This window comes from Thunnus thynnus, chromosome 1 (genome assembly GCF_963924715.1).
Source record: "Thunnus thynnus chromosome 1, fThuThy2.1, whole genome shotgun sequence".
NCBI lineage: Eukaryota > Metazoa > Chordata > Actinopteri > Scombriformes > Scombridae > Thunnus > Thunnus thynnus.
In genome coordinates, this window is record NC_089517.1 from 35,779,467 (window position 1) to 35,794,936 (window position 15,470).

At 41.5% G+C, this 15,470-nt stretch overlaps 1 protein-coding gene across 10 annotated transcripts in view; it reads right to left on the minus strand.

Annotated features, from left to right (window-relative positions):
- Positions 1–15,470, minus strand: part of znf536 (zinc finger protein 536) — a 364,930-nt gene that overhangs the window by 136,170 nt on the left and 213,290 nt on the right. For all 10 annotated transcript variants that reach the window (XM_067596536.1, XM_067596502.1, XM_067596520.1 and 7 more), the window contains one exon: positions 10,972–11,071. The gene's annotated coding sequence lies outside the window, so the exon portion shown is untranslated. The remainder of the gene's footprint in view (positions 1–10,971; positions 11,072–15,470) is intronic.

Below are 15,470 nucleotides of genomic sequence, written 5' to 3' on the forward strand. Positions count from 1 at the left end.
TCAGTAATTAAGGAAGGCCCGCACCATGCCTAAACCTCTCCCTGACACAGTGTTGTGTCTGCACTGCATGGAGACAAGGAGTAATAAGAGGCTTAAGGCTCATGTACCTGCCGCTCAGTGTGTGTCTCTGTGTGTGTGTGTGTGTTTCTAGAACAGAGGGACAGAAGATTAAAAAAGTGATCAGAAAAGTAGAATTAACCACCTTTACTGCTTTCTTAATTACTGTGAAGTCCACTTCTGTGTGAGCGCACTATAAATACCCTCCAACTCCCAAGACACCCTGAAAATCCAACTTGTAAATGAACGCATGCACACACACACATATACACACACACACACACATCCTTTTCAGAGAATGACCAAAATCTGAACCCGCCACTTCTCAGAAACTGGGCCAAACCATATGTCCTTCTGCATATTTTGGGATCAGACTAATTCATTTTGATGATAGCATAAAAAATGATATCTTCCAACAAAAAAAAAAGAGAGAAATTTGAAGACAGCAAGAACAGAAAGAGCTGGTAAGAGACTGAGAGAAAAAAAAAAAAAAAGGAAAGCGAGCACATGCAGGAGGGCTATGGGGAATACATGTGATGAATCCAGGTCTGAGGGGGGAGTTCCAGGAGAGTAAAATAAGGTTGAACCTCAATAGGATCAGCATCCAGGGCAACAATACAATAAAAGTAGAAATTTTTGACAGTGATAAAATGATCTGTAATTAGGACAAACAGCACTAAAAGCAAGTTCAAAAATAATTGTTTTCTCGATGTGGGTTCGGTTTCTGGTTTGTGTGGATTCCCAGGATGGCAGGAGTTAAAAGAGAAAACAAAAAAGCCAAAGAAAAGGAGATGGAAAGACATAGAGGCAGTGTGTTCTTTAAGAGCGAGAACTGAGAAATTTTAATGTTGAGATAATGAATCTAAGAAATAGAGAGAAAAAGCAAGAACGTGACCTCTGTGAGGGTCAACGGTTAAGAGAAAGTAGACAAAGATGTTGCTGTTTAGAACAGCAGGGGGGGAGATGGAAAAAGAAAGAAGAAGAAAAGGAGAGAGGGTGAGTGAGTGAGTGACAAAGCAAATTCGAGCCACGAATTGAGCCACAATCCATCACAAGGCAAGGCATAAAAAATCTTTAAAAAAAAAAAAAACAATTTAAAAAACTCTCAACTAGTGTCCCTTAACATATTTATCCCTTCATACAGCTCACCAAAAAGACCTCTATTGTCGTAGCCTTTCATAATGCTCAGGCCTTTAATGGATTCAAGAACTGGCAAACTGGGCTGAAGAAAATCAGTTTGGCTGAGAAAGACAATAAGCAAGGGTGTATGTGAAAAAAAAAAGCATAAAACAAAGCAAAGAAAGTGGCTGAGTTTAAACAAAGATACGGCTGAAATTAAAAAGAGGTGCGATAATTTGAGGAGCTCAGTTTTATAAAGGTTGGGCTGCAGGAAATGTAGCCGTGTTGACGCTGTCTGTTTCCCTCCAAAAGTTAAACAGGAATAGCTTATTTATATACTGAATACTGTTCCTATCTGTCCTCTGTGGAAAGACAGTTCCCTCAAAAGTCAGCGTGATCTGTATCATCATAGCAGAATAAATAAATGAATTCAGTTTTTCATAAATACGTAGGTATGAGTGTCTAGTCGTTGTTACAGCTAAGGCTAAATGTGAAGTTGTGAACCAAAGCTTGCACTTTCTGACCAAAGTACAGTTTTAATCTGATTTTGTACTGACTTGAGGATTCATAAACTAATCAGTTGAACTCGTGATGTAACATTAAGCTTAAATTAGTAAAAGTGCAGCAGAAAAATGTGGTGAAAAGTACATGTACTCAGGAAGTATAACTTTGCAGATTAAGATTTTAAATGCAGAACATATAATCAGCTAATAATTTATTATTGTTGCATCGTTATCCATTATTATATTCATACTCTCCAGTATGAAGTAGTTAAAATGATCTCGACATGTTGCTTATATATATTAAATATAATAAAGCAACAGTGATAATAATCAAATAATATATCAAAAATATGTGCTGATCTGCCTGATGAGCAATTTTACTTTTTTGATACTTGAAGAACTGCATGTTGCTGATAATACCTCTGTTCTTATATTTTCAATGCAGGACCCAATATAAGCAAAAGTAGTGCTTTTAAATACTTTAAATTCAAATAGATTATTTTGACATGTGCTGCATTGTTCTTTCCTCCGAATGAATAAACACTGAACCGTTGCTTCAACGCTACTAAAAAATTAAAAAACACTGGGTGGATTTGAAGTGGAGATTCTTATTGTGTCTAATTCAGTCTTCTCTAATCTGAAGTCAGTGCCAGTATGTCAGAAAACATAATATAATTGTCTTTCAGTTGACAAGAACTAAAAATACACAGACAATAGTGCCGAGATGAGCAGAGGCAAAAAAAAAAAAAAGGAGAGAAATGTTTTGTCCTTCAGCAGTGTTTTCACTCCACTTTCCCACCCCATGCCAGTGACTGCAGAATAAACGGATATGTGAATTAAACCCCATTGTTTTAAAAAGATCTGCTACTAAATTTAACCACTGCTCTTGTTCTGCTTCAGTGTGAAAGAATTTGCCAGTTATGTTTGTGTGTTTTAGTTTTCTTTATCCCTCACCGTCATCTCGGGCTACATACATCTCATATTGTTTGAACAAGTGTGAGTGCTGTGTGTGCATGTGTCAAGGCGAAAGAAAAAAAAAACACACACACACACACACACATATAGTTCAGCCATGCGATTTTTGCAATTAGAAAAGACACAAAAATAATTATTCTGCAGCGCAGTCAGTCGACATATCCTGAGTCGATGATGCACGGATCACGTGTTTAATAAAAAAGGTTAATCAGTTGTTAATCAGAGGATTAATAACTTGTTATTTTCTTTACAAAACCATTAATATTATGCCATAAATATTTAATGTTGATAGGTCTTTTTTTTTTTTTCTTTTTTGGTGGGGAAGAAGGCGTGGGGTTGGGCGGGATATGTGCTTGGTGATGCAGGGCAGAGTGAGCAATATCCAGGCATTAATGTGCATTAATCATGCTTTGGTGAAGACAAATAAATTCATTCATGTTTATTAATACAACCTTGGAGAAAACAATACTCTTTACATTATTCACCAAGTTATTAATAAAGGATTTATGAACAGGAGGACCACAGGACAGAGACTGGGGATCAGGGAGAAAAGAAAGACAGACAACAAAAGGGCAGAAATAAGGAAAAAGAGAGCAGGAGAGGGAGGTCAGAGTCACAAAGCCAGGAGCAAAAGTTCATTAATGTTTGGGATGGATGGGGCACAACCGTTTAGAGAGGGGATGAAGTGTGTGTATTGCATGTGTGCGTGTCTGTGAAGCAGAGTGAAAGCAGTCCACCACTGGAAAGCTGGGGGTTAAACAGAGATTTTCTGCCCTTACTCTTTTTCTCCTTAACAAATTACCCTGCCCGTTTGCTAATCAAAGCAAAACAAATATTGCTTTTCATTCGCTCCATTTGTTTGAATGAACATACAGACATTCCCAAAATACTCATTCCCAGCTCAAATGTAATTAAATTGTGCCTTTAGTGAAAACATGCAGTGGTACTCCAATTAGTTGTGTTTTTGTCGTCGGGTAAAGATGGAGAATGGCAGTGGGTGCGCCCCAGGCACCTCGGTGTCCCGAAATGGAAGTATGTCTTGGCGGAGGATGCGGGTGAGGTGGGGTGGGGTGGAGGGGGGAGTGAGGGGGGGGTGGGTGTTTGTTAGACAATGTTTGGGTGCACAAGGCTGATTGCAATGACAGAAAAAAGTGTTTGCGGAGTTGGTGGATGTTTTGGTGATATGATCTTTTTTTGTTGATGTTACTCTGTGAGTACGGTATTACTGTCTTGACCAACAGTGATATGTATGTGTTTGAGATCAGGAAGTGTTCTTGTAAACCCGGAAAACTGTCCTCACTAGAAAAACAACAGGATGAGTCATTTGTTCAAGTGCCTAAATATGACCTATATAGGGTACTTTTAACCATGAGTATTTTTTTGGCAGGAAATGAGAGGAGAAAGGTCAGCTGATGGCAGGTCAAGAAACCCTCCTGAGAATCATATTTGTGCTGTTGATTTATAACAGTTCTGGAGGGAAGTGACAAGACATACAACTCTGTCGTCATACAAGTACATTGAAATTGGACAATTATATATAACCCAGAATTACATTCAATAACAAAGTTTTTTACACCTAATACTTAAGTTTTATAGTCCTGCTTTCAACAATATCTGCAGATTGCATCTATGGTATGATTAAGGTCAGGAAAAGATTGTGATTATGGCAAATAAACTATGGTTGGGGTTGGGCAAAGACTGTGGTTATAGTTACTGTAATAAAAGGGCAAACATGAACTACAGGTCTTTGATGTGACGCCAGCTCTGGTCTCCCACATTGAAAGTCTAATGTGAAACATGCCTATCCACCACCTCAACATCCACTACATAGTTTTACTATCGACTATCAAAGAAAGGCAAAATGCCAAAAAGGGATTTTTAAAAACAAAAAAAGAATGCATAAATAAGAGCTACAAATGACTATGGGCATTTGTGCAAGATTTCAGTGATGGTCACCTGTTTTAATGTTGTGTTAATAGTGAGTGGTAGTGAAGATGGCTTTGTCTATCCATCCTCTCATCTCTAAGTTTCTCCCCTCCTCCATCTTAAATGCCTTCTTTCCTTGTTTTTTTTTCTTTTCCTTAAGCTCCAAATTGTGTTTTTATTGAAGGGTTATATGGATCGCTCCGCAAAATGTCATCCGTCAAGCTGTCAATGAATCCATCCTTTCATTTAATGATCAGCCTACCTGATATGCATTTTACATGGCTCCATATACCTTTAATGGGAATCAATGGAAAGCAAATAACGCTGGAAGCCAGTAAGCTGCATGTCTGACAGACGGTTGTGGACGCCGGTTATTTGTCAATACGCACAGCTCTGTTCTTAGCCGTGTGGCTTTGTACTGTATACGCCTGGATGAATGTGGCTGCAGAGGTGGCTCACTGTGGGTTAGAGACTGGCTTACATATGAGTCTGTACAATCCCGCTGCAACATTCTCCCACTTGCCTTGTCTCCATAAACTAAGAGAGAGGAAGAGATTGAGTGAAAGAGACAGAAAGAAAGGAGAGGGTGGAAATGATGAGGGCAGAAAGAGAGAAAGAAAGAAAGACAATTAATGAAAGAGGAGGAAGAAGAGATGGGGGAGCAGGAGGCTTTAAAAAAAAGGATGGAGTAAAAAGGGCCAAGAAGGGAGAGAGAAGGGAGGGATAGACGACCATTCGCCGTGGTTTCAGTTAAATACTGATTTCATCATACGGTTGGTGGGGGAGGGAGGGGGGGGGCACGGGGGGGCTGGCGATGGTGGCTGTGGCTGTGGCAGCTCTAAAACACATAACTTTTTACGAAGTGAAAATCAAATATTAAAAATGACAGGCCTTATAAGTGTGCTGAGTGAGCTCGGGTCACGGAGGAAGGGAGGCGCGGGCGGCTTGTCAGCTACTATCTGTCAGGGCGAATTAGAAACAATCAGGGCCGAGTGAAAGGGAAGGTGATTGTTATTAAGCGGCGGGGCCCTGCGAGCGGGCGCCCCAGATGTGGCCGTGCATATAAAAGAACAGGAAGCCGACAGTTTAATTCAGGAAGCTTGCCGGGGCGAGCGAGCAATGCCACAAAGGAGGAGAGGGAGGCGGTGGGTGTTGGGAGAAGGGGGGGGGGGGGGGGGGGGGGGGGTAGAGGATATGAGGGGGTTGGGGCTTCTTGTCGCTAATATGCTGGAAGTTACTTTGATAACACATTAAGCCTTTTGTGGAATTGTGGAATGACGCACCTCCTTTTTTTTTTTTTTTTTTTTTTTTTTTTTTACTTTTTCCTCTGCTCATCCATCTCTGTCTATCCCACACAGGGAAGTGGCGGGTCAGCCCATAGAGAGGGCAATAGGAAGAATCAGAATCAGGGGTGGAATCTAGATAAGTCAACCTAAACACACAAACGTACAAGAGCGAGGTGTGGAGAGACAGCCAAGTCCATATATCATTTACAACATGATATCCTGGGACGGAGAGAGAAACCCCTGAGCGGATGTATGTGTATGTGACTGTGTGTGAGCTCCTGTCTGAGCACCCAACCCCCCTGAACACTGTTTAAATGTTTTTTTTTCGTTTTTTTTAATAATCATCTGACAGTCCCTCCCTGTCTCTCCCTGAACTGCTATCAATGTTTGGTCCATGTGGACAAACACATTGATGGACATGGACTCAGTTTTGACTCCTTTGGTAGTCCTCCTACGTGTCAAGCTGCACCCCCCCCTCACACCACCAAAACTCCTGAGACAGACATCAACGCCCACAGATCCCTGACAGGGAGATCTGGGGAACGAGTAGGGTGCAGAGGGGGATGCTGGGTAAGGTGGGGGATGTGAAGGAGGGGGGTGGTGGGGGGGGCTGGTTGATGTGTACAATATGTTAGTCAGGGGAGGGTGGGGGTATGTGAATGATAGGGAGCGACAGTAATCTGCCAAGAGGCTGCGGAGTGAAAGGCACATTGGCCATTGTGACGCGCTGAAAACCGCAGGAAAAAAAAACCTAACTTGATGTCTCAATTTAACTTTTAATTGTTGAATGGATATCAAACAAAGTCTGATCACTTAATTAGGGATAATAAAAACACAAGTACAACCAAAGATGGATTTACTAGAAGCTTTATTCAATTGTATGTGGAGCCAATCACTGCCTGCCTCCGAGACAGAAAGTCAAGTGGATCCATTGCCTCTCAAATAGTTTCACTTAACACCGGTTACGTGAAATCAATGGGTAGAACAGTAGGAAGAAAGAGCAGAAATGAAGGAGGTTGTTAAGATAGTTTCTTTCATATAGTGCCTCTGTCTCTGGAGCAAGAAGGCTTTGATTTCTATTTACTTTGTAGTGAGAGATATCGCAAGAAATTATCCCTCCCCTTAAGAATCACTGATCATCCAATAGGGTGGAATAAAGCAGCCTTGTCACATGCTCTCTCTCTCTCTCTCTCTCTCTCTGTCTGTTTCTTCCTCTCTCTCTTGTCGTCTCTATCGAGGTGATCAGTCGAACGCTCCTTGCCTAACACGAGCCGTCTCTGGTTTCCACCTCCCAGGTTTTTCTCTTCGTTGCCTCTGCTGATGTAGCGGAGGTTATAGTGTTAAACACGGAGCTGCTAAACGTTCCCCAAGGTAATAACAGTCAGCGTATGTACAGTACAGTGCTGTACAGCGACGGGAAGTTGCTGCCGAGTGTGGAAGCAATGGAGATGGAGAGAAAGAGGCGGGAGGGAGGGTGAGAGTGGAAGTAAAGGGAATAAAATAATTATAATAGTGAAATAATAAGCAGACAAAGAGGTGAAAACAGTGAGAAAAGAAGGGTGGAAGACGAGTAATTGCTAAACCAGGGGTATAAATAAGACAATGAGAAGTGATACTGATGCGCTGTTGTGATAGTCCTACCTGCTGGTTGCTGAGTGAACACAGGTGTATGCACTGTGGTTGTGATAACATGGGTGTAAATCCAGCTTTTCCACTACTATTTCATTTCTACGAGACTTTTTGGATAAGTTGTTACCTGGAAAGTATCTGCAACCCTACAATTTTACTTATATTTGAATGTGAAAATGTATTCTTGGCTTTCGGGTTAGTGCTTTCACAAAACAATCTTTACTTTCTGGGAGCTTTCAGCTGCATCTCATGGTCTTCATCAGAAGGGAGAGAGTGTGCCGCCCCACCACCCACCCCCAACATACTGACCTAAATTTGGTTAAAATTCAAAAGTTAAAAGGTAAAATAATCTGTGCCATTTGAAGGCTATATGAAGACTGTAAAAGAGATGTCATATCAAGGAAGAGGCCAAAAGTGGAAAAAAAAGAAGATATGAATGCTGTAACAGGTGGAGTTTGCACCCCTCCAATCGCATCCAATCCAATCCACCCCCCCACCCCCCCCTTTTTTCTCCAGGAGGCCAAGTTCAGGCCATGTCTAAGATTTCACAACGATTAGCGAGGGAGGGATGAGGAGGGATATAGAGATGTACTAGAGTAGCATAAGCCATTAATCACCAAGGAGGGAGGGAGAGGGAGAGAGGGAGGGATGGAGCAATAAAGAGAGAGAGAGAGAGAGAGAGAGAGAGAGAGAGAGAGAGAGAGAGAGAGAGAGAGGACTGTCCTAGCAAGGCTCTGCATGAGACTTGTACTTTTCCTGCATGGACCTCCAGGGGTCTTGTGTTAAACTGCAGTACAGTAGCTCAGTAGCAGTAAAGCAGCTTCCTAATCTCAGGCCTTTGGAAAGAGAGTCTGAGATTCCAGAACAAAACATATACAACAGATACATGTACGGCTTCATCTTATTGCCAACGTCTAAGATATCTCTGTTTGTGCAGTGTATTCTGCAGCTGAATTGCATTTAATCATGTTTAAAATTGAACAGAATGTATGGTTTACATTGCTGAGTATTTCAGTCTGTAATCAAAGCTGGTATTTAAGTTTCTAATCTGGTTAAATGAGAATACTGGAAAATGCTACTCTACATTTACAGTATTTCTTTTGTGCTCCTCATCAGCATGTGACTCCATTTTTACGTATATTGTGCTTCTGAAGTTGAAAAGCTAAGCTTAACTGTTCCAAATCTTTAACTCCAAATGTGGTCTTATTTGTTAGCGTATTGAGTACAATTGTCAACCTGATGTCCTGGTGTTAAAATGTACAGTTTGACAGGAGTTTGGCTCTAACACGTCATTCCTAAAGATTTGACAGGCCATCTTATAAACTAGTAATGTTATGTTGTCTATGTTTTTTTTTTTTAATGTTCAACCCAAAAGGAAATGTAGACAGTGTTTATCATTGCCTAGTCTAGTCTTTGCTGATCTAGTGTCTCTATATGCAGGGTTTCCTGTTGACATGACCAAAATAATGGGCGGTCACAGGAAATATTCATATGACCATATCTGATCTGACACCTCTATGGTTACGGTTTGGGTTTTTTTAAGCATGAAAACTACTTGGTTAAGTTTACAAAAAGACTGTGTTCATGGTTTAAAGAAACCAACTTTGACTAGAATGTAAATATAGCTTTGATGAGAAAATCTTATCACTAGTTTCATTTACTCACATTTAGTAGTATGGAATTTCACCTGATAACAGGTGGTTATATGTAGGATGGACTTGGATTAAAATGTACGACAGCCTGTTATCAAGTGGCTAAATGACCTTACTTTGCCACATGACAACACAACAGACAAAACATGTCCACATCAATTCAGCAACTCCATCCACTGAGGAAGGCCATGATATAAGGCTGAAAGCATCAGAAACACAATGTTAAATGGACTTTGCGCTGATAATTTCTTGTCCAACTGCTGTTTCCGAGTTCAAGAATGAAATAAATATTCAAATTTTATCAATAAAGAAAAGATTCTGATGAAAAAAATAAAAAATAAGCAGAAAAGAGAATATTAATCAGTTCTGAATCTTGTTTTAGGTGAATATCAGAAGTCATAAAAGTCAGTGCAGAGAGCAGAAAAAGAGGAGTACACATGTTTCCAGCACTTGTACAAGGTATTGTATCAACATCTGTTCAACATTTAGATGTTTGCCTGGCTATAGCACCGCTTGCACATACGCTAAACTTTAAGCCAGACCTATGAGACCCATGAGTAGTAGTAAGTGAAGGAGTTTTGCTGGAAAACAGTTTCCATTCGTGTGCAATGTGATCATTACTACCAGCCTTGTCATATTGTACTGTGAAGCAGACATATAAGGTGTAGTCAAACTCCCCCATGCTTATTGCTGTGTTGGGAGGCAAGGTGAACCAGGGTGACCATAAAACCAGAATGGCCTTCACTTAGTGTTCCCTGCATCCACCTTTCTCCCCCCCCCACCCCCCTCCCACCCCCCCCCCACGCCCACACACACACACACACACACACACACACACCCATTCCTCTCCTCTTATTTTTTTTTTTTTTTTTTTTTCTGTACTATGAATAAATTTAGTCTGTCCCGGACATGAAAATGTCAAATACCTAAAATACACCTAGGCTAAATAGCATATTAATTTTTAATGCCTGCTCATCCTATGCTGCTATTCTCATATCAGGCCTGTCTGCCAACAGCTGTTGCTGGCTCTCCGGCTGGGAATTTATCATCCATCTAGCTAAAGGAGGGGAGAGAGGGAGAGAATAAAAAAAGAGATGGGAGACATTGTTCAGAAGACAAGGAAAAGGGGAGGGACAGATCTGTGTTTTCATGGATCCCTACCTCGCATTTATATCACCCACACCTCGCAACTTTTTTTTTTTTTTTTTTTTTTTTCTTTTTACTTTGATATACGAGTGGGGATTCAATTACACTAATGCCAAACATAAATTGTTCAAGATTCCTTCCTTTTTTCCCCCCTTTGTGGTGCGTTACGGCGCAAGCTCCTCATACATAAAAGAGAAATAAGGAGTATAGTGGTGACATTGACGCTGGAGGTAGTGACATTGGAGAGAGCGGCAGAGGGAGGCGAGATGCACTGAAGCAATGTGCCAGTGTGGGTGCTGAATGCCACCCATGTGTGTTTTTAGGTGGCATGTGGCGGATGATTATCATAGATTATCACAATCCAGATTGTTACAAGTTCTGTCTGCGCACATAGCAGCAGTGCAATGTAGCTGTGTGACTGTCTGTCTGTGTCTGTGTGTGTGTGTGTGTGTGTGTGTGTGTGTGGTTTAAGACAGAGTGCCTTTGGGGATAAGACTAAATGGTGAGTGAATGAAGAACAGTTGGAGTGTGTGAGTCTATGTGTGCATGTTGTTCTTTTATCTTTAAAGTGCGAGTAGAAAGTATCATACAGGCTTTAGAGAAATGTAGAAAATCCTCAAGTTGGGGACATTTTGCTACAGGGCTAAAGGGAAAGGTACGAACTGTGTGTGAGCTTACCTTAACACACCAACAGCATACTGGAGTGCAGCCTGTCTGTTAGGATCAAGTGGCCTCTCGCTGTCACTCCTGACTGACTACTGCTTACTGGAATGGCCACCTAGAGGGAGAAACAGAGGAGGGGAAAGATTAGAAGAGGAGGTGATAATGAAATACCTGACCCGAAGAGGCAAAGAGGAAGATGGACAGAGGGGGTTGCAGCATGAAGAAGAAGAAGAGGGTGATAGGTGGAGGAGCAGAAGAAGACAAGGTGGGGGAGGGGGGTTCGATATCAAGATGGAAATGTAACAAATTCAGCGAACGACGCTGCAGAGGTCAAGGGAACGCAGCCGAAAAAGGTTAAAGATGAAATCAAAGCCGGCGCGCTGCAGTGCCCGGAGGCACAGCTGAAAATCTATCCCTCCAAGGCAAGGCCACCGCTGACGCGAGGCAGACAAGAAGCTAAATACTGCACGCCACTCGGGGATCTTTCATTTTCAACCGATCAATAAGGGCTTATATTTATCAGGGCCTCCGAGCAGCTGCCACGTCTGACAACCTCCACTTCATTTTCGCACTCCTCCTCTGCTCTTTTCTCCTCCTCTTCTTCTTCTTCTCCCGTTCCTCCTCCTCCTCCTCCTCCTCCTCTTCACCCTCGCACGCTAAATTGAGACCCATCGACCATGAAAAGGGGCAGAGACCCTGGATTGCCATTAACCCCCCTTGTGTCACTAGACTGTCTAAAACACACACACACACACACACACACACACACACACACACACACACACAAATGCCCCGGAGATACAATTCTGCTAAAGGTCTGTCTCCCCCTTCTTTAAAGAAACATGCCTTATCATTATGGCCTTGGCACAGACACCAGCACCTCTTCATGTCTTTTGTTCCTCAAGCTGCCCATGCCACCCAAGACACACACACACACACACACACACACACACACACACACTCCCCCTTCTCACACACACACACACACATTCAATCATGGAGCTACACACTCTCTGCCACAACCTGATTTCACTTTTCATCTATTGCATTTTGTAAAAACATCTTCTTTTTGACAAATTTATTTCAAATAACAAAAATGTCAAATCCCAAATTACCACTGTAAATGTGAGGAGCATTATGAGAAGCGGAAGATCGAGTTTAGGGGTCTAAGTTAAAATAACTGGCTGTCTAATCATCTGCACAACAATATTTGCTGTGAGGCATTCTAAATAGATTATCGCTAGTCCATCTGTGTCATCATTGATTTATAAGGCATTAAGCTGCTTGGGGAAGAGATAGGGCCTCGCCTTCTCTGCTGTTAAAGGGGCTTCTTGTCGAAATCAGGGGCACAGCAATAGAACAACTGTGGCACTCGTCTAACCTCCCCTTTAATCGTCAGGCGAGAGGAAGTGAAAATAGGACGGGCGTATCTGGTTTTTTCGAAAAGGGGAAGTATGAATCCAAATTTTCTGCATCTCTTTTTGTTTGGCGATACAAAGAGACTGGGAGGAGGGGAGGAAGTACAGGAAAAAAAAAATACACAGAGAGAAACAAACAGCACACACAAACACACATGCACACATACACACATGCAGAAAAAAAAAAAAAAAAAACAAGGGACATCATTAACATATGAATGCTATATGCAAATGGTAGGGAGAGAGCAGATGTTGTTGCATTTAATTGACCTATATGTGAATTGCATCCAAACCTTTCAGTGTGTTTTCTGGGCCCACTGAGTACAGTTTTGACTGGCTTTCTAGTACCACTCAACACACCAGCAGCGACTTCAGCAGTGTTTAAACATAAAGACTAAAAATAAAATACAATTGTGTTCTAGGAGGAAGTAGTGTCTTGACTGAAAACTCAAAAATGAGGAAAATCTTTTTAAAACACATCGTGTATCCCTGATTCTTTTTTCTGTCCTTTTCTCATGTCATCACTGACATGAGTGATTGCAATTTTTTGTATTTGAGTAGTTTGTTCAGTAACAGGGAGTGAAAAGTACTCTACTTACTCTACTTAAGCACAGTTCTGAAGTACTTTTGCATCACTTGAGTATTTTCATTTTTGTCCACTTTACACAGGTACTTCTGTTACACTTTTCAGAGGAAAATATTGTTTTATACTTTTTCTATCTGCTAAATTCATTGGATATATTTGTTTACCAGTTACTCTGCAGATTTAGATTGTTCATACAACATGTATGATGAACTTACAAAATGTGATCAACATTTAAATAGTTCAAATTAGCTCCCTCTCAACCAGCTACAATAGAAAAATAAATATAATATTCTAACCTTCTGAATACTTTTACTTTGGATGCTTTTGTGGATAAAATCCCCGAGATTTCAGTCCTGGTTGATTTGGCAACACCGCTGGTTGCTGAAAGTGGCAATTGGGTTTTAATAATACAGATCCCAGCAACTCTGTCTCCTAAAAATTCAGTTTTTACTAGCTGGTTTTGCTTGATACATTTTGAAGGAAACATAATTGCTGTGTGGGTTTGTCCACAAAGTGCTACATACACAGCACACTCAAAGTGCAGGACCTTGACACCAGAGGCCCTGCTCTGTGTCCTGTGACCTGAGCGTAGTTAAGTTTACTTTGGTTAAGGTTAGAGAGAGATTGCGATATTCAAACCAAAACCACAATCTTCCCCAAGTGTTTAGCTGTATTCCTGTTTTTGCAGCAGTTTTGCAGATTCATTTAAAAAAAAATCTTTCCATACTCTGTTAATGGACAACATTGAGTCTGTCTTTCTTACATATTTGCAAATTTGTAGTATATAATGTCATTTTTAGGAAACAGGGATGGGCACAGAGACAGTACTGTTAATGAAGGCCTTTCCCTCATATAACAGAGTATTTTTGACATTGTGTTATTAAAACCTTTATTTAAGCACCTGAATATCTGAGTACTTATCCCAGGACTCGTAACAGGTTAGGTGGGATGTCAGGCCTAGATACAAAGTGTTTTCTCAGCTCTGCTTATATTTAGCTCTATCAAGCCCTTGACTACATTTGATTCAGCAGGTAGAGAGAGAGAGAGACACTGAGGCAGAGACACACGGAGAGAAAGAGGAGGGAAAGTCACGCATTTTACACTGCAATGTTTGCATGGGTGAGCCATGAAAAACACAGATGCTATTTTCATCTGGGCCTCTGCCTTTCATTTTTCCTCCACTTCTCCCCCCTTCCCTCCCTCCCCCCTCCTCCCTCCTTCTCTCTTTTATTCTCTTACTCTATCCCTCTCTTTCTACCCCTCCAACCCCCCCACCCCCCCATCTCTCATTCTTGGGAATGTCATTAAATTGTATTAAATAGCCTTTTGTCCAGGGGGCAAGGACCACCCGATATATGATAATACATTAAGGCCCCAGTGTAGCAGCCACTGAGCCGAAACCATCTTAAGAACAAGCATGGTGTGTGCCATTGTGTCTGTGTGTGTGTGTGTGTGTGTGTGCGCTAAAGAAGTGGATGGCAATGCTTTTAGAAAAAAAAAAAAAAAAGATGGAGAAAGGAGAATGAGGAGAGTTGGGGTAGAGGGATAGAAAGAGTGAGATACAGAGAAAGAGAGGGGAAGGGAGGGAGAGAACGAGGTGGTGTGGCTGCCTGCCTGCGCATGTGGCTCCCTAACAACTGTGACACATACTAATAGAAACATACCTAATAAATTACAAGCTTTCAGGGTCTGGCAAGCTGACATTTTCTCTGTGCGCGGGACAATTTCATATCTGCGGCGCAAAGTCGAGGGGCTGCTGGACCAAATTGCATCACACAGAGATGCCAGAGGATTAGCATAAAAATTAACACTTAAATTTCAGCTTATTGTCAACCCCACTCCTGCACCGGCTGCCTCACAACAATCAATTCCTCTTAGAAATCTGATTAGATTCCATGACGCTTATTATCCCAGTCATGTCTGCCTGCCCCCTCCACTCCCACCACCTCACACACACACACACACACACACACACACACACACACACACACTCTTACACACACAACATTGGCATAGTCAGAGCATTGGCTGCCACGACTGCCCAGACCATTTGTTTAAAAGGAATTACGGAGAAAATAAATCTATAGGTGTGGCATTTCTTTTGACAGACGATGCCTCTTTCTCTGTCTTGATGTTTATCTTTGTGTCTTTAGCCTGCACAGAAATGCGAGCGGACATGTTGACATTCTATTTTGTGAGTCAAGTTCATTTTAACTGTCTCGAATGCATTGTTGCAGCGATGGTCAACCACAAAATATGAGTGGTTATTATTCTCCATTTTCCTTCCTTTCAGCAAGAAAAATGAACATTAAATTTAAGCGTTTAGATTACGATTTCACTGATTTGCCTCGGTCTTATTTATAATCACATGCCAACATGGTTTTATGTCTCTTTATTTCTAACCCTCGCCCCCCCCCTCCCCATCCCAACACCCTTCAAAATGAACTTCACTGCATCTCATCCATCCGCAAGTACACAGCCATCACTAATGTTTTATGTTTACAGCTGAA